The 14,910-nt window shown below is 45.5% G+C and overlaps 1 protein-coding gene across 4 annotated transcripts in view; it reads left to right on the top strand.

Annotated features, from left to right (window-relative positions):
- Window positions 1-14,910, top strand: part of JCAD (junctional cadherin 5 associated) — a 60,246-nt gene that overhangs the window by 22,775 nt on the left and 22,561 nt on the right. For 2 of the 4 annotated variants that reach the window (XM_030264428.4, XM_072925402.1), the window contains exon 1: window positions 8,363-8,478. The exons of the other annotated variants lie outside the window; for them this stretch is intronic. The gene's annotated coding sequence lies outside the window, so the exon portion shown is untranslated. Of the gene's footprint in view, window positions 1-8,362; window positions 8,479-14,910 lie in introns of those variants that run through there. 4 annotated transcript variants of the gene reach the window in all.

The raw sequence follows: 14,910 nt of genomic DNA, 5'->3' as shown, positions 1-14,910 counted from the left end.
CAAACGGCAGGGGTGAAGCTTGATCCAGGGAAGGAAAGGATGTGATAAATAAGGTGTCAGTGGTGTCTTTTTCTCATCTGAATTAGAGAAAATATGGTGAGGTAGAGGTCTAATTTCCACAGATGAGTCTGGAAGTCCTTTGGTGAATTGGGGGCTGCATAAATTGTGCATAAGGTGACCTCAGAACAAACCCATCTAGTAAAATGCACATGGATGCCTTTTGATTAATCTGAATGTGGCTTTGCCTAAATAAAAATTGTTCTATTATTTTGGTGCTTAGTTCCATTTTCTCTCTGGTGAAGGAAGGAAGGAAGGAAGAAGGAAAGAAGGAAGGAAGGAAGGAAGGAAGGAAGGAAGGAAGGAAGGAAGGAAGGAAGGAAGGAAGGAAGGAAGGAAGGAAGGAAGGAAGGAAGGAAGGAAGGAAGGAAGGAAGGAAGGAAGGAAGGAAGGAAGGAAGGAAGGAAGGAAGGAAGGAAGGAAGGAAGGAAGGAAGGAAGGAAGGAAGGAAGGAAGGAAGGAAGGAAGGAAGGAAGGAAGGAAGGAAGGAAGGAAGGAAGGAAGGAAGGAAGGAAGGAAGGAAGGAAGGAAGGAAGGAAGGAAGGAAGGAAGGAAGGAAGGAAGGAAGGAAGGAAGGAAGGAAGGAAGGAAGGAAGGAAGGAAGGAAGGAAGGAAGGAAGGAAGGAAGGAAATATAAAAATTCAGCTTGATTAGGAAAGTCTTCTGGTATGAGAGTTTGAATTTCTCTACCTTCCAAGAAAGATTTCTTTGTAATATCAGTATAAACTTCAACTACATAACTAATGGATTTAAATGACTTTCAAATCCAAATGAAGCCCAAAGCGAGCTGACATTCTGGTGTTGGTGCTGCATTCCTTTGCACAGTTGATGTAACTTAAAAGGTTAAGAAAACTGTGTTTCCACAATGCTGCTCGGATAAGTTCTTGGTACAAGTACTTTTCCAAAAAAGTATCTCCTCTCCTACATCTTCAAAAAGTAATTCCAGTGGAAAGTAGATAAGAAATGGGGATGACATCAGTATCTGCAGAAGTGCATGTAAAAGAATAAGAGAGCAAATAAGAGTTAAATTCGAGACTAAAATATACATGCACAGGGCAAGTACATTACTGTGGGGCTGAAACATATCCCCACTCACTGTGCTAAACCTGTCTACAAGCAGGTAGGAAGGAAGGAAAGCAGCTTGGAAAGCTGACTCTGTACAGCAGGGATGCTCTGCACAGCTGTATTTTCCTTTTTCTGGCTTTCTGCATGAAGCAGAGGTGGGTCTGTACCACCCCCACAGATAACAGGACACTCCCTGTGTGATTTCATAGCGTAGTCAGGCATTTAAAAAAGATTTTTCTACAAAGAATGGATTTGAGTCATAATCCTTTGACCCTGCGGCCCATCCGAGACGGCCGTGACACGTCCCTGCTCCCTGATAACGATTCCGCTCCCGTGGCGGTGAGCTGCTCTGGGAGGCTGCACATCCCTGGCCTCCCTCCAGAGCCCTGGGATCTGTGCAATCTCCAGTGTCAAGATGTGTTTGGATACGGGAAGCTGCCACACTGCTCTGTATGGGATAGATAACAGGAGCATCCCCTCGCCCCAGGAGGCAGATGCCTGGTGCTGGGTGTTGAGCGGCCAAGACCCGTCTGTCTGTGGGAGTTCTGCCTGCTCTTTAACCCTGCATGACAGTCACGTCTTCAAGGGGCTGTTTCTTGGAAGATAAACATAGCTCTCCTGGTACAAAAATTACAAGCCATTCTCCTGTGTTTTTCTTTAACCGAGGAAGACTGTAATTTCAGCTTTTTGGGTGAGGCTCTCTGTGGGAATGCACTGACATGAAGAGGTCTTGCAAACCCTTGTTGAACTTTTTGAGTGCTCCCATTACAAACAAGACTTTCTTCACTCTCTGCCCTTGCTACTGCGCTCAAATTCTCTTATTTAAAAAACCCAGACAACCTTCTGCAGATAGTTTTCTCCCCTTGATCTCATAAAACCAGCCCATGTAGATCCCCTGTAAAGACACAGTATTTCAGAAAGGGAAGTGCTGCCTTTTGAAACTTAATATTTGAAAACTTATATTACCACAGCTAAAAGCTGAAATCAGTCAAATAGCTATTAATTCAGTCCTTATGGACCTAATAGAAACTGTGATACAAAGCATCTATAAAAAGAGAGTTTTTGTTGTGTATTAAAACACAGTTTCAAGGATGCTGTCATCCCCCTGGGGGAATCTGCACTCCCCAGGGAAGGGCTCACTGCAGAGGCTCCACCATGACTGGTACCCAAAGGATGGCAAGAGCTGGGGGAAGGAAGCCACTCACAGGTGTTTATCTGCAGCCTCCTGGGGGCAAGCAGGAGGACTGTGGCAATGGCAGGCCCACAGCTCGTGGCCACTGATCCAGCTGCCCCTCCTGCTGTGTGCCCTTGCCAGCTGCACACAGGTGCCTCAGCACCTCGGAGCCTCTCTATTGCAGTGACCGGGCTTGGGAGAAGGGAGTAACCTGCTCCAGAGCAGCTGTCCTTTATCTTCCCAATACTTACAGTCTGACCAAAGTTTTGAAGACAAAAACCTTTCCAGACTCTGTTTCTTCATATTTACTGCTGTAGCTATAGGTTCTTCTGCCATCAGTATATATTTTCTTTTGTTTCTAATAAACCCCAGGGCTTCAGCTGCCTCTTATTAGCAGTGATTTCACAGCCTAGACATATCAGGGAAAATAAATAAGAATGGTTTTATCCGTACTGTACTTGCCATCTTATTGTTTATACATGTATGTTCAAGAAAGGAAGGAGACATTTCCAAAAGACCGCTCTGGTTTCTACATTACTTCACATATCTTTATCACTCTGGCCCTTGTGCTTCTCCTCCCTCAGGTTCTCCACTGTTTCAGAGTCTATTCTCTCAAATATCTGGTCAGCACCCATTATGTATTTGCAACTTAAATTATCTGTGTTAGTAAGAATATGATTGCAGCTCTTTTGAAGATGAAGTTTATTCTTTTCTTTTTCCCCCAAGTAAATTTGAAAATTTATTTAATCAAAAAGGTAAAGAATTTTTAGCTAAAGCCTGTGGGTAACCTCAGTTTCTTTCCAGTCTTCACTGTAACTCCAAGAGGTCAGTATCTGAACTTGACACAGGAAATCTGGAGTCACAGCAGGATGGTGCTGAGCTGTGTTTGATGGGAGGACAGGGTGGAACCCATTGCTTGACTGGACTTACATTGGACATCAGGCATGACCCAGGGGCTGCTGAGCACTCACAACTAAATGTGAGGTGGGCATTTCTGCAGACATCATCAACACGTTGTGGTAACTAATGAGATTCCTTCAGCTTATTTGAAGTCTGTTTTCCTCATGTTCTATTCCATACAATGATGTTAATGAGATCCACAGCTCCTACTAATTTCTTCTTATTACAGAAGTCAAGCTAAAACCTGTACTTGGAAAAAGACCTTTTCCCAGCTGCACATGTGTCACTTCCCAGTGTCTGTGGGTCTTCCCTCCTTATTAAGTGAAGCTAACATCACTTGCAGGAATGCCAATGTGGCACTCACAGCTGAGCCTCCATGTGTAGCATGATGGAGATGGATGGAGCTGCCATAACATCTTGTATTGTACCACTCTGTACCCTGGTACATAATGAATATGCTGTCAAATATATAGTATATTATTAAGCAAATACAGGAATTAGTCTTCTCTGAAGTAGAAAGCATTCAAATTTTAAGCTAAGAAAAGTGGGATAGATCCAACACCAACATGCCTTGGTGCTGCATAACTTTTCTCCTTTTATTTTCCCCTACATTTGGGGGATGACTCTTCCTCCCCTCAACACCTTGCTGAGAGGCCAGCTGGAGCTTCTAATCCTTCTCAAGAGCTTTTCAGCTGAATGACTGTACAAATATTTTGGTCAAGAAACACCTCTGAAAAACAAGGCTTAACTGTTCTGTTCCTCAGCTGGGTGACAGGGTAATTACTGTGATAACTTCCCATTTCTCTTGGGTGTTATGATGAGAAACTCATTAGTTATTTTCTGAGTACCCTGAGCCAAGTCCTTGAATAAAAGAGCTGTAAGGATTGTTTTAACAATATTTAGCACTTCAAAAGTTTTGGAAGCACCACCTAATTTTCCCAAATGTAAACCAGCTAAATTCTGCAGAGTAATTTGTGTGCCACACCCCTCAGCCTTTTTGTCAGTCTTCACAATGTTCAGGAACTCACACAATATGGGTGTACTCTTCCTCTGTGTCAACTAGTCTTTTATTTTTAGCTTTTTTCCCCCATTTTTTTCCTCCCTCCAGCACACTTTCATATGTCATACTTTAGGACTTCAAAGTATATCTGACAGACCTAACAGCTTAGTCCTTACACTTAAAGGAAAATACTCTCCATCAGTGCACCATTTCTGCACCCCAGCAGCCTGTGGCCCAACACCTTGCACAGACAGCAATTGCTGTGAACTAAATAATCTTTGCAGAATGGCCACCACCTGACATCATTAACTATACCCCTCTATTCAATACACACCCACCTCTTCTGCTTCTGCTCTTTTGGGATGCCTGGGAAGCAATAAAGCAGTTCAAGAAAAGGATCCCTGAATACCAATTCAAAATACAGCTAAAGAAGACCAGAGAACTGGCAAATGAGAACCTTCCTTTTCCACAGCAATTCTTAGTGTTTCCCTTGATGTAGCAATAAAATATCTGAAGTTTCTCTGTTCCAAGCTACAAAGAGGTGCCAATTGTTTAGACAAGTGATTACTGTCAGGATGGACAATGTGAATTTTTTCTTGCAAAAAGGTAATAGCTATTTTATTTTTTACTAGCAGCTATTCTAAGTAAGTTTAATATCTTATGGCTGTAACATGCCATATAGGATGGACAAGAGGAATAAATAACCAGGGGTTTAATAGCACATCTGTGGCTAGTTAGTTATGGTAAACTTCAGGTATGTGGTGATTTCAGCATATGTTCCTAAATATTTTTCCAGCAACTGGATCTAAGACAAAACCTGTTACAGTCTTTTGGGGAATAATTAATGCACCTAATCACTTCAAACCCCACCAAATTATGAAAGGTATGCTTGATTTCACTGTAAAAAGCACTGATGAATGATCAACTCCAGAAATGAGGCTCCAAGCCCATGTTCTGTAGGAATGGCAGGAAAGTTCTGATCCTGAGCAGCGACACTGCTGATGGGACATAAAACATAAACAGAGGACTCCCAGTCAGGGAGGTTTTAAGGCCAGGGAGAATTATAAAGGCATAAAGCAGCAATAACTTGCATTGAGCAGAGTACAACTTCCCATTCACTTGGCACAGTGATGACAAGCTGCAGTGCTGTTGCTGAAGAGTTGGCTGGCGTGCAGTATGGCTCTGTGTTTTTCCTTTTCCCTTCCCTGTAAATTAATTCATCTGTATTTCCCCCATCTGGCCTGTCTTGCTCATGTTTGTGTGTTTCTGTTTTCCACAATTTCTGTCCATAATTGCCACTTGCAGGCCAGACTTGCAGGCGCTGCTCTTCAACTCCTGAGGAGCCAAGTCCTGCTTCCCTGCTTGCCCAGGCACGCAGACCTGCTCTGCTGTGTCCCACAGGATCCTGATCTGAGCCTGTCTGCTGTGACACAGGGATGCTCTTGCTGAGTTCATGCAGCCCCACTGTGCTCCTGTCCAGATATCCAACTTCACACACAGAGCCATCATCAGCTTTTGATCCATGGTTACTTTGCCCTTCTCCTCCTTGCAGGGGGACAATAATGGTTCTCTCCTCTGTTGCCCCATTGAGTCACCCTGCCCCATCACACTCATTGTTACCCATCTCAGGAGTCCTACAGAGCAGGACAGTGAGTGGCTTTAGTGCTCTTTTCTCTTCTGCAAACTCCATTTGCATGCTTCTCTCTCAGCCACATTTAGTTCTTTTAGCCTTTTAAGGATGAAGCTCTAAACTCAAGAATGTCTGACTATGGTCTGCTTCTCTGGAAAGAGCCAGGAGAGGGAGATCTCCTCGGGCAGCTGCAGGACTGTGGGCTTTGCAGAGGAGCAGTGCTCCATCAGTTGTGCACACTGACCATCAAAAGGCAGAATTGCTTTCCTGCCTCCTCTGCTTTCCTTCATCTTTGCCCTTCTGGCAGTCACAGTTGGCACTGCAGCAGCAACCTGAAACCACAACCCCACTGATCCCAGCACTGGGCAAAGGCAAAACAGGAAAAAACATCTGCCCAAAGAACTTGCTGTCTAACAGGCAGAGGGCAAGATGCTGCAGGAGCAAAGGGAGTTCCTATCAGCTGCACTGATGCTGAGAAGCTCAGCCCTCAGACTTCCCAAATCACAGACTAATGTGCTATACCAACCCTCTGGGCAATTCCCTTTGGACATTAGTTGGGGCTGCCAGTCCTCATTTGTGAATCCAGCCCAAGGCATCCCTCCTATTGTCTCAAAAATCATGTTTGCTTTCTGGTGTCTGACTGTGGAGCTATGTTCAGCTCATGTTTTCAGTTTTTTCTCTGAAACAGAAGACCTAGAAGCATGGGCACTGTTTTCTTTTTTTAGGATCTTTCCCTCTGTTTTTTCTAACTTCAAGGTCCTTTGACTTCACTTGGGGGAAATCTTCAGTGACTGTAGGACTCCAGACAAATCTGCAGGAGTGCCTCCTTCCAAGGACCGCACCTCCATTTGCAGCCCACAAAGTGTTCTCAGAAGAGATGTAGCAAAAATTAGCCCCAGGTGCAGAGAGGCAGCTCTGAGATGTGCTGTCCTGTGTACTTTTATCATGATCTACATAGGCTGTGACATCATGGACAAAAAGATGTCCCTTCACTCTGACATTGTTCAGTAAATGGTCCTATTTCAAATGGTCCAGCCTGTTCCTCTCCTCCCCACCTCTTCCCATCCCCTAAATCCAGGACCAAAGCAGCTTTCCCAATGGAGAGTCATGAGCTCCAGGAACAAGCACCTGCTCTGTGAGGCACACCATGACTACCCAACCAGAGCAAATGCTTTTGTCTTGGGAATAAGGGATTTAAACAGGATTGTCTTCTACAACCAAGGAGAACAAACAGAGCTGCATCCATGCAGACAAGAAAATCATTCTGGAAATTTTTTTCTAACAACACAGAGGAGACAAGTACTTTAAAAACTCAGAACTCCCAATTTGCCTGTCAGAGTCAAGATATTTAAATAATAAACTGTGAGTTGTGGCAGCACGGCTTCCTTGATGGAAACCCTTGCTATCGTCACACCCACATGAAGCTGCTCTGTGACAAAACTTAAACTTTCTACTGACTGACTACTGTGTCAGCTACAAGACTTCACCACAGGAAAATACAGGAGTTTCCCAACCAGCAAAGCCACAAAGAACTTTGCAGGTACCCTGCAGGGATAAGGTGCAAGGGGTCTTGCTCAAGGTCCCCCTGCTGCCGGAGGCATTGTCTTTGGTGGCTGCATCATGTGTCAGCAGCTAGAGGCTCACACCTTCCCTCCTGGAAGACAAAAGGAGGTGTCCATAGAAAAGCAGGTCAATGACAATTACTCCCAGAGCCCTGGGAAACCGGGGCACCAGCAAACTTGTATTCAGTTCTGGGCTCTCCTGCAGACTTCTGCCATGACCTTGGGCTCATCATGTAATTTTACTGCCCTTGTTTTCTCACTATTAACTAGAGCACATATTGAATAGGACTCAATGGATGAACATGTGTAAAAGCGCTTTGATAGCCTAGGGTAAAAGTCAATTAAGACAGGGCAAGCAGTTGATGGGCCCAACCAATTACTAAAGTAAATGATTCACAAACCTACTTTTTTTTGAGAGTGTCAGTAAGCCGGAAGATATTTGCAAATTATTCACCTGTTTCTAGAGGCTGACTAGATCATGGGGAAAGGAAAGGTGGGGAAGCAGACAACCAACAATGCTTCAAAAACGTATGGAAACCATGTTGAAGACAAGCCCTTTGGGTGCACGGCCAGGTGCCAGCAGGAACAGCAAGTTTTGGAAAGGTCTGTCGTGTCCCTCTCCATCCCCAATACAAACCTTCTTCCCTCCTGCAGATTTTCCCTGTGCTAAGAAAGCTGACGTCGCTCATCTCAGCTGAGCCATGAGTTGTGCTCATCTGTGCAGAGAGAGCGAGAGGGCAGGAGCGGGCCCGTTCACACCCGCTGCAAACCCGCTGCAAACCCGCTGCAAACCCGCAGCAAACCCGCTGCAAACCCGCTGCCTCCCGCAGCGCCCGGTGCGCCGCCGCCCCGCGGGGCCGCCCGCGGGCCGGGCCGGGCCGGGGCGGAGGGAGGGACGGGCGGGCGGGACGGTCCCGGCGCCTCGCCCCGCCCCGGCCCGCCTCGCCCCGCCCCGGCCCGCCCCGGCCCGCCCCGGCCCGCCCCGCCCCGCCCCGCCCCGGCCGCCGCGGGCTCGGCGCTCCCGCAGCCGCGGCCGCTGAGCGCGGCGGCTGCAGCCGCCACCCGCGGGTCCTGCGCTGCGCCCGGAGCGGTGAGTCCCGGCGGGGCGGGGAGGGGAGGGGAAGGGGCGGTGGGGCTGGAGGAGGCGCGGGAGGGAAGCACGGCGGCGCTCGGAGGTGTCCCGGTGCGGACGGCGTTCGCGGCAGTGGGGGGCACATCCCTCGGGTTCCCATCCTTTGCACCTGCTCGTTCTTCTCTCCCCATCCCGTGACCGCCGGCATCCCCCCGGAGCTCGCCCTGAGCCCAGCTCCCAGGGAAGTTGGTCGGTGCCGCTCGCTGGAGCCGCTCCCCTTCATTCACCGCCGGTCGCTGTGGTCCCCTGCGCCCGGGACCGGGGCTCCGGCCGCGGCTCGGTGCCGGCTCCCACCGACCCGGGAGGATGTGGCACCAGGGTCTGAAGCACCAAGTGCCGTCCCCCTTGGTGTTTATCTGTACTCCGATATTTGCGCAGTAGTTAATGGCTCTTTGGGTTATTTTACTTTCTGGTGGTTGTTTTAAACCATGTCCTGTTGAATAGGAGACAAAACCCCAGCTGTTCTGTCAGAAGGAAATCTGTGCTGTTATGTCATTTCATAATTGCCTCAGAATTGCAAATCATGGCCTTAGTCTGCCACTGGATCTATGCCAAAGGACTCTTTCATCTCGTAAGGATGGGTGACTGTTTGGGTCCTTTTCCTTTTCTTTTTTTTTTTCTTTTTTTTTTTTTTTTCAGGCAGGAGTTGAGAATAACGGCTTTTTATTGGCACGGGCTCTACACGTTAAGTTACTCCAGCCCATGTCTTTAAGTGAACACACGATGTAACTGTTCTAAGTAGTCAGTCTGATTCACAGAGTCAAGACATTAAATCTTGGCTAGTGACAATGAGAATTGTGTCCTGCTGAAAAGTATTCAACTGCACTTCTTTGCGTGAGCTGAAGCAGTTTCTCATTGTTACTTCAGAAGTTCCGATTCTGCCCAGAATGGCTGTTGCTTTTTGTGGGTAACAGACACATGGAAAACAGCAACCTTCCGGCTTCACACTAAACAATATCGGATTAATGACAGAGAAGGGCTCTACAGATCAGAGATGCAGTGACTTGCAGAGCCTTAATTTGTGCCAGCACTTGGTTTGTGATCACAGAGGCTAGATCTGCTCTACTCGGCTACGCTGTGCAGTTCTACCACTCACTTGGAGGAAAAAGTGTGGTCCTGCCAGCTATTCCCTTTTCCAGGGACGCTTTGGGCAGCAGGAGCAGGAGGAAGTTGAGGCAGACTGCTGCCATGGGGTAGAGAAGCTGGGCACGGCTGTGCCCCTCAAGGCAGGATCATCTCTAAGCTCTGCCATCAGGACACATTAGAATACCAACTAAAACACCAATTTAGTCTGTCATTTCAAAGGCTGGGCTGTTCTGCATCCTCCCTTCCTATGGTCATGTTAAGTATTTCTCCACGCTGCAACATGTATTTGCCAGCCCTTGGAAAAGACGGATCTTTCAGGGTCTGCCAGGCTGTGTGTATCAACTGGCATATTACAGTACTATATTGTTCTTTAGATGCATAACTTCACTGGCCTCTTATGACCTAAAAAGCACACAGAAAATAAACAAGGGCATATTGTTCAGTGGGAAGGATGCAGAAAGTTCTTCTGCATTAGCTGTTAGTTAGGGAAACATGACTTTTAAGTGTTTCTCCTGATTGTCAGAAGAATGACATGGCACATGTGAGCTTGTTTTTTGCCAAGCAAGCTCTGCTTGGAAGGTGAGGCATTTCTGAACTTCTTGGTCACTTTGAAACTAGTTATGACTGCATAGCAAAGTCCTGCCCAAATCTTCTCCTCTAATTAATTTGGCCAGAGGCCATCCTAATTAACCTTGAGGGAGTTCAGGGGTGGGAGAGCTTGGTATGAAACAATTGTTCTCTTGTAATTTGCTGTTCACAATGTGTTGACCGAGCTACATCTCTAAAATCCTCTGGGTCTCTTGCTGAAGCCATTACACCAGTTTATTTGGTTTTTAACAGATGTTGTTTCCTAATCCTTGAGTGGAAGGGTTATCTTGCTTTCTGCAATCTTGTTATTGTGCTTTGTTGCAAGGGCAAGTGGGCTTGGGCTTGCTGGGGAAACTTACTCACCAGTTCCAGCTGTGAAGGAAGGGGCTGGTCAGCCTTTCAGCAGTCCCGATGTGATTGTTAAGGTCTCTGTGTGAACTGATGGAATCTTTTCACATCTACCTAGAAATAACCCTCAGTTCTTCTGGTACTGGCAGTGCCTGCAGGGAATGAAAAGCCGCAGGAGCCTCTTTGCCCAAGAGTATTACAGTTAGGATATTAATGGAATTTGTCAGCCATAACTTGGACTGTCTCAAATGGTGAGGAAAGGGAAAAAAAATCTGAGATAGTTGAAAAAAGGAAAAAAAAGTTAAAGGCTGGGTTCTGCTTTTTGAAAATGCTCATAGCACCCTGCAAGTCACTAGGAGCATGATGAAGGGGGGATAAATGAACAGCTGTTTCTGAAATTTCAGGATGGTCCATCTTCCCTCTTGTGATGATGACTGCTCACCTTGTTGGTCCAGGGAGCTTCTCTGTGCTTAGGAAGTGGGTCACCCTTCATCAGCCTGGGCTTACCTTACTGGTGGGCAGTCCTGCTCTGCACACGCAGTTCTCCAGCAGCACAACATTGATTGTGTGTAGCCTTCTCAAGCATCTGTCTAGTTTTTTTCTATGCTAGTGCATAAAAATGCTACTTTGGCATGTATTTTCTGGTAGAGTGAGGGGTCAGAGAGAAATCCTGCTGAGACTACCAGTCAGGACGCACGGATCCAAGAAAGAAAGATCAAAGGCGTCTGTAATACAGGAAGAAGCAGAGGGTCAGCCCGGAAGAGAGGGCATTTGATTGTACATGCAAAGGTATTATAAAGGGGATAACACACAGGAGACGATGGAAGTGTCTGAAAACGAGTAAACAAATAGATGTGTGAGACTCTGCTGAGAATTTATTTATTCCAGAAGACACAATCCTTACCTCTTTGAAAGAAGAGAAGACCACCCCAACCTTGGAAACTTCTGCTCCCAGCCACATTTGTGAGCAGGAGAAAGTGTTTGTTTATGGATCCCTCCTCCATGAGTCCTGGCCTGATGGGCCAGCCTGTCCTGCTGTGATTAGTAGGATGCTAATGTGTGTAATCCGTTTGATCACAGAGCCCAGGCCCTATAAGTCATGTCACTGTCACCTCAAAGAAGTTCAGCCATGTGATAGATCCCTTATTAAAAATTTTTGCTTTGACAGATTTAATACAGTTATTATTGAGATCCTTTTTTCCTTTTTTTTTCTTTTGTCTTGTACAGATGGAGAGCATTTCTATTAAAAAAATACAAAAAAAAATACTTATCCATGAAATCCTAATGTGGGAGTAGCTTATTAGGACTTTGCCCATAGGTATTTTAGGTGGGATGATTAGCCCATAATATCTTGATTTTAAGATGTCAGCAACAAATACGATTCCCTGTGCTTTGTTCTACCGGAATGAACTGCTCCAAAACTGTAAACAGCATGGAAACATTCATCTGAGTCCTATAAAACATCCCCTTCCGCAGTTCCTTTTTGGGAGGTGAAGAGTTGACTAATTACATTTTGTGTAATAAATGTACTATTTTACTCTCCTGTTGTGACAGACAAAAGCTGTCATTTCAGGAAATACACCATATGCTGCCAATTGGTGTAAGGACTGGTTATATCTGGAGCACAGAGTATCAGTAGTGCTTTTTAACAATTGCTCCTTCTCTGAAAAAGATCTGGGCCAATTTCAGTGGACTGATGTGCTGGTCAATTATCAGTGAAAGCCAGCTGTTGACATTTTGAAAACCAGCTAATACAGACAGTGGTATCTGTGCATGCTTGGACATATCCTCTCTCCCTCTTATGCATTTACACCTATTTGGTTGCTTGAGACCTCAGCCTATCAGTGCTCAGTCAGGCCTGGATTGGTCCATGGCAAATTTAGGAATCAAACTTATTTCAGATACCAACTCCCATCCATGCACAGTCGGACATGTCTTTCAGTACTGTGTGAACCCAATACTCAAACACCCACATTACTTAAAAAAATAATCTCTCTCTCTACCATTTTTTATTGGCAAATGTGAGAAAGCAGAGTCTGAAATCTCCTAACAAAAGGCAGCACCTGAAGAGCAGCCATCACTCATTAAGATCTGCCCCAGGAGATGCTGTGCACTCTCTCTCATGCCATGGTGGGTTTGCAGACGCACCGATGAGATACAAGACAGGAGTAATTACCTTCTGAGAGTTAAATAAACTCTTCAAGACTTGTTCCTCTCATCCTTCCCACTTCCTATTTTTATTGGAGACACATTGTATCATTAATTTGTTCTCTGGCATAGGTCCTCCAGGATTTCAGTGAGGTCTTTTTGCTCAAAGAATGCAAAGAGGATGTGAGCTGTAATTTTCACTGTCTGCGAATCTCTGTGTTTTGAGAAAAAATGTGAACTGTCCTGCCCGCAGGTAATGAGAGTTGAACACAAAAATTCACATATTTCTTTTTCATTTCTTTGAGGTGAATGGGAGGGACTGGCCTGGGAAGATATGCAGAACCAACATAAAGCTGGTTTATCTTCCAGCAACGACTTTGGCACATCTTCCTCCTGTGTAGTCTGCGGAGATGGTTATGCATGTAGCACTAGTGGCTTTGAAGCCTTCAGTACAGCACTGCTGTAACGGGAACTTTCTGGAGCTTTGCCTGCTGCATGTCCATGATCTGATCAGAGCCCTTTGGTCAGGACCCCGTTCTGGTGCCCCCGCTCATCTGCTGCCTCTTCTCTGCTCAGGAGCCTTCAACCTGTGGTGTGTGTTTTGTGTCTCAGCCTCCCTATCCCTCCTATCCCTGGAGGAGAAGCAAAGTTTCTTTTTCTACCCCTGTGCCAGACCTGCTCCCCCTTAGCAACCCCCTCACTCTTCCCTGCAATGCAGAGATGTCAGGAAAGGAGGGGGCAAGGGGAGTTGTAGCAGCGGGGCTGGGGACAGAGGGGAAAGTCACATTGTATTTGAGGTGAGGTGGCTATGCCAAGAGATTTGTAGAAAGAGTTTTGATTTTCTTGGAAATATGTGGGGCATGCCAACAAAACGAGACATATTTTGGGGGGAAGGTAGAGGAAGACTATTAAATGGCTTAGTTTCCATCCTAAATCCCTTGTTTCTGAGGCAGGAAAAAAGTGTCGTGCTTCATCTGCACTACTTCTGATAGATGTTCATTCAGTCTGTTCTTGAAAATCTGTATTGATTCACAGCCTGCCAGCATAAACAGTCAATGACTATCATTATGGCTAGACAGTTCCTTTTAATATCTAATCTAAATCACCCTTGCTGCCTCCTAAGTCAGTCCCTTTGGTTATCCACATCTAGAGAGAGTAGGACAAGATTATTGCAGCCTTTTAGCAGCCTGATGTATTTAAAACTTGTTTTAGTCTCTCATTCTCTCACCCTCATTCCTCCACACTTTTCTTCCACCTGAACAAGCCCACTTCTTTTACCCTCTTCTCTAGGGGTCACACTTTTTTATCATTCCTGTGGGCATCTTGCTTGAGGTAGGACACAAATTGGATATAGGGCTGAGAGGAATCAAGAGCCTGATATGTGATGTTCCTCTTGGTATCTCCACACTTACCTTTGTCTACCAAGACCTGCACTGCTCTTATCACGAAACCATACAATTGTTAAACTTGGAAAAGGTCTCTAAGATCATTGAGTCAAATCATGTCATCCCTGTTTGTGACTATAGCCCCAGAGACTCTTTTGCTGTACTGCTCCTTTTTGTTTTGCATTACATCCTTCTTCTTCAACATGTTTTTTTACACCTGCCTGTATTGAATCTCAATCATTCATTTCAGACTGGGTCTTTGATTTATTAAGATTTTATTCTACTTTTAATCCCTGAAAATGCTCACAGCATTCCCTAGAGATTTGTAATTGTAATCTTCCTCCTAATTTACAAGTCATTAATGGAAAGACTGAATAGAACAAGACCCCAGGCACAGCCCTTATATGTCTTTTCTGGTTGATATTGGACTTACCACTCTTCCTTGAGTACATATTTGAAGCATTTGTATGCCTGCCCACAGTAAATTATCTCTCAATTGTATTCACCTGGTTTGCATATAAGACTATCACATGCATTCATCAAGGCTTTCCTCATTCCAACGTGTGACTTCTGCTGGTTTTTTCTCCCTAGTCACTCTGCTCCCAGCTCCGTCAAAGAAGAAAATTAAATAGATTAGGCTTAATTTGTTCTTGACAAGTCTGTATTTTCTGTTTTCTCATGACTTTATCATGTGGGAGTGGATGCAGCTGCAGTGCAAGGCGGCAAGCAGGGAGATGGAAATTCTTCTTGGATCGCAGACTAGCTCCCTCCTGCTGCATGATAAATCAACAGTCGTTACAAGTATTTACAAGGGAATTGAATAATAATTTGTCTG

Source organism: Taeniopygia guttata, chromosome 2 (assembly GCF_048771995.1).
Source record: "Taeniopygia guttata chromosome 2, bTaeGut7.mat, whole genome shotgun sequence".
Taxonomy (NCBI): domain Eukaryota; kingdom Metazoa; phylum Chordata; class Aves; order Passeriformes; family Estrildidae; genus Taeniopygia; species Taeniopygia guttata.
This window is presented reverse-complemented; position numbering and strand designations above follow the sequence as displayed.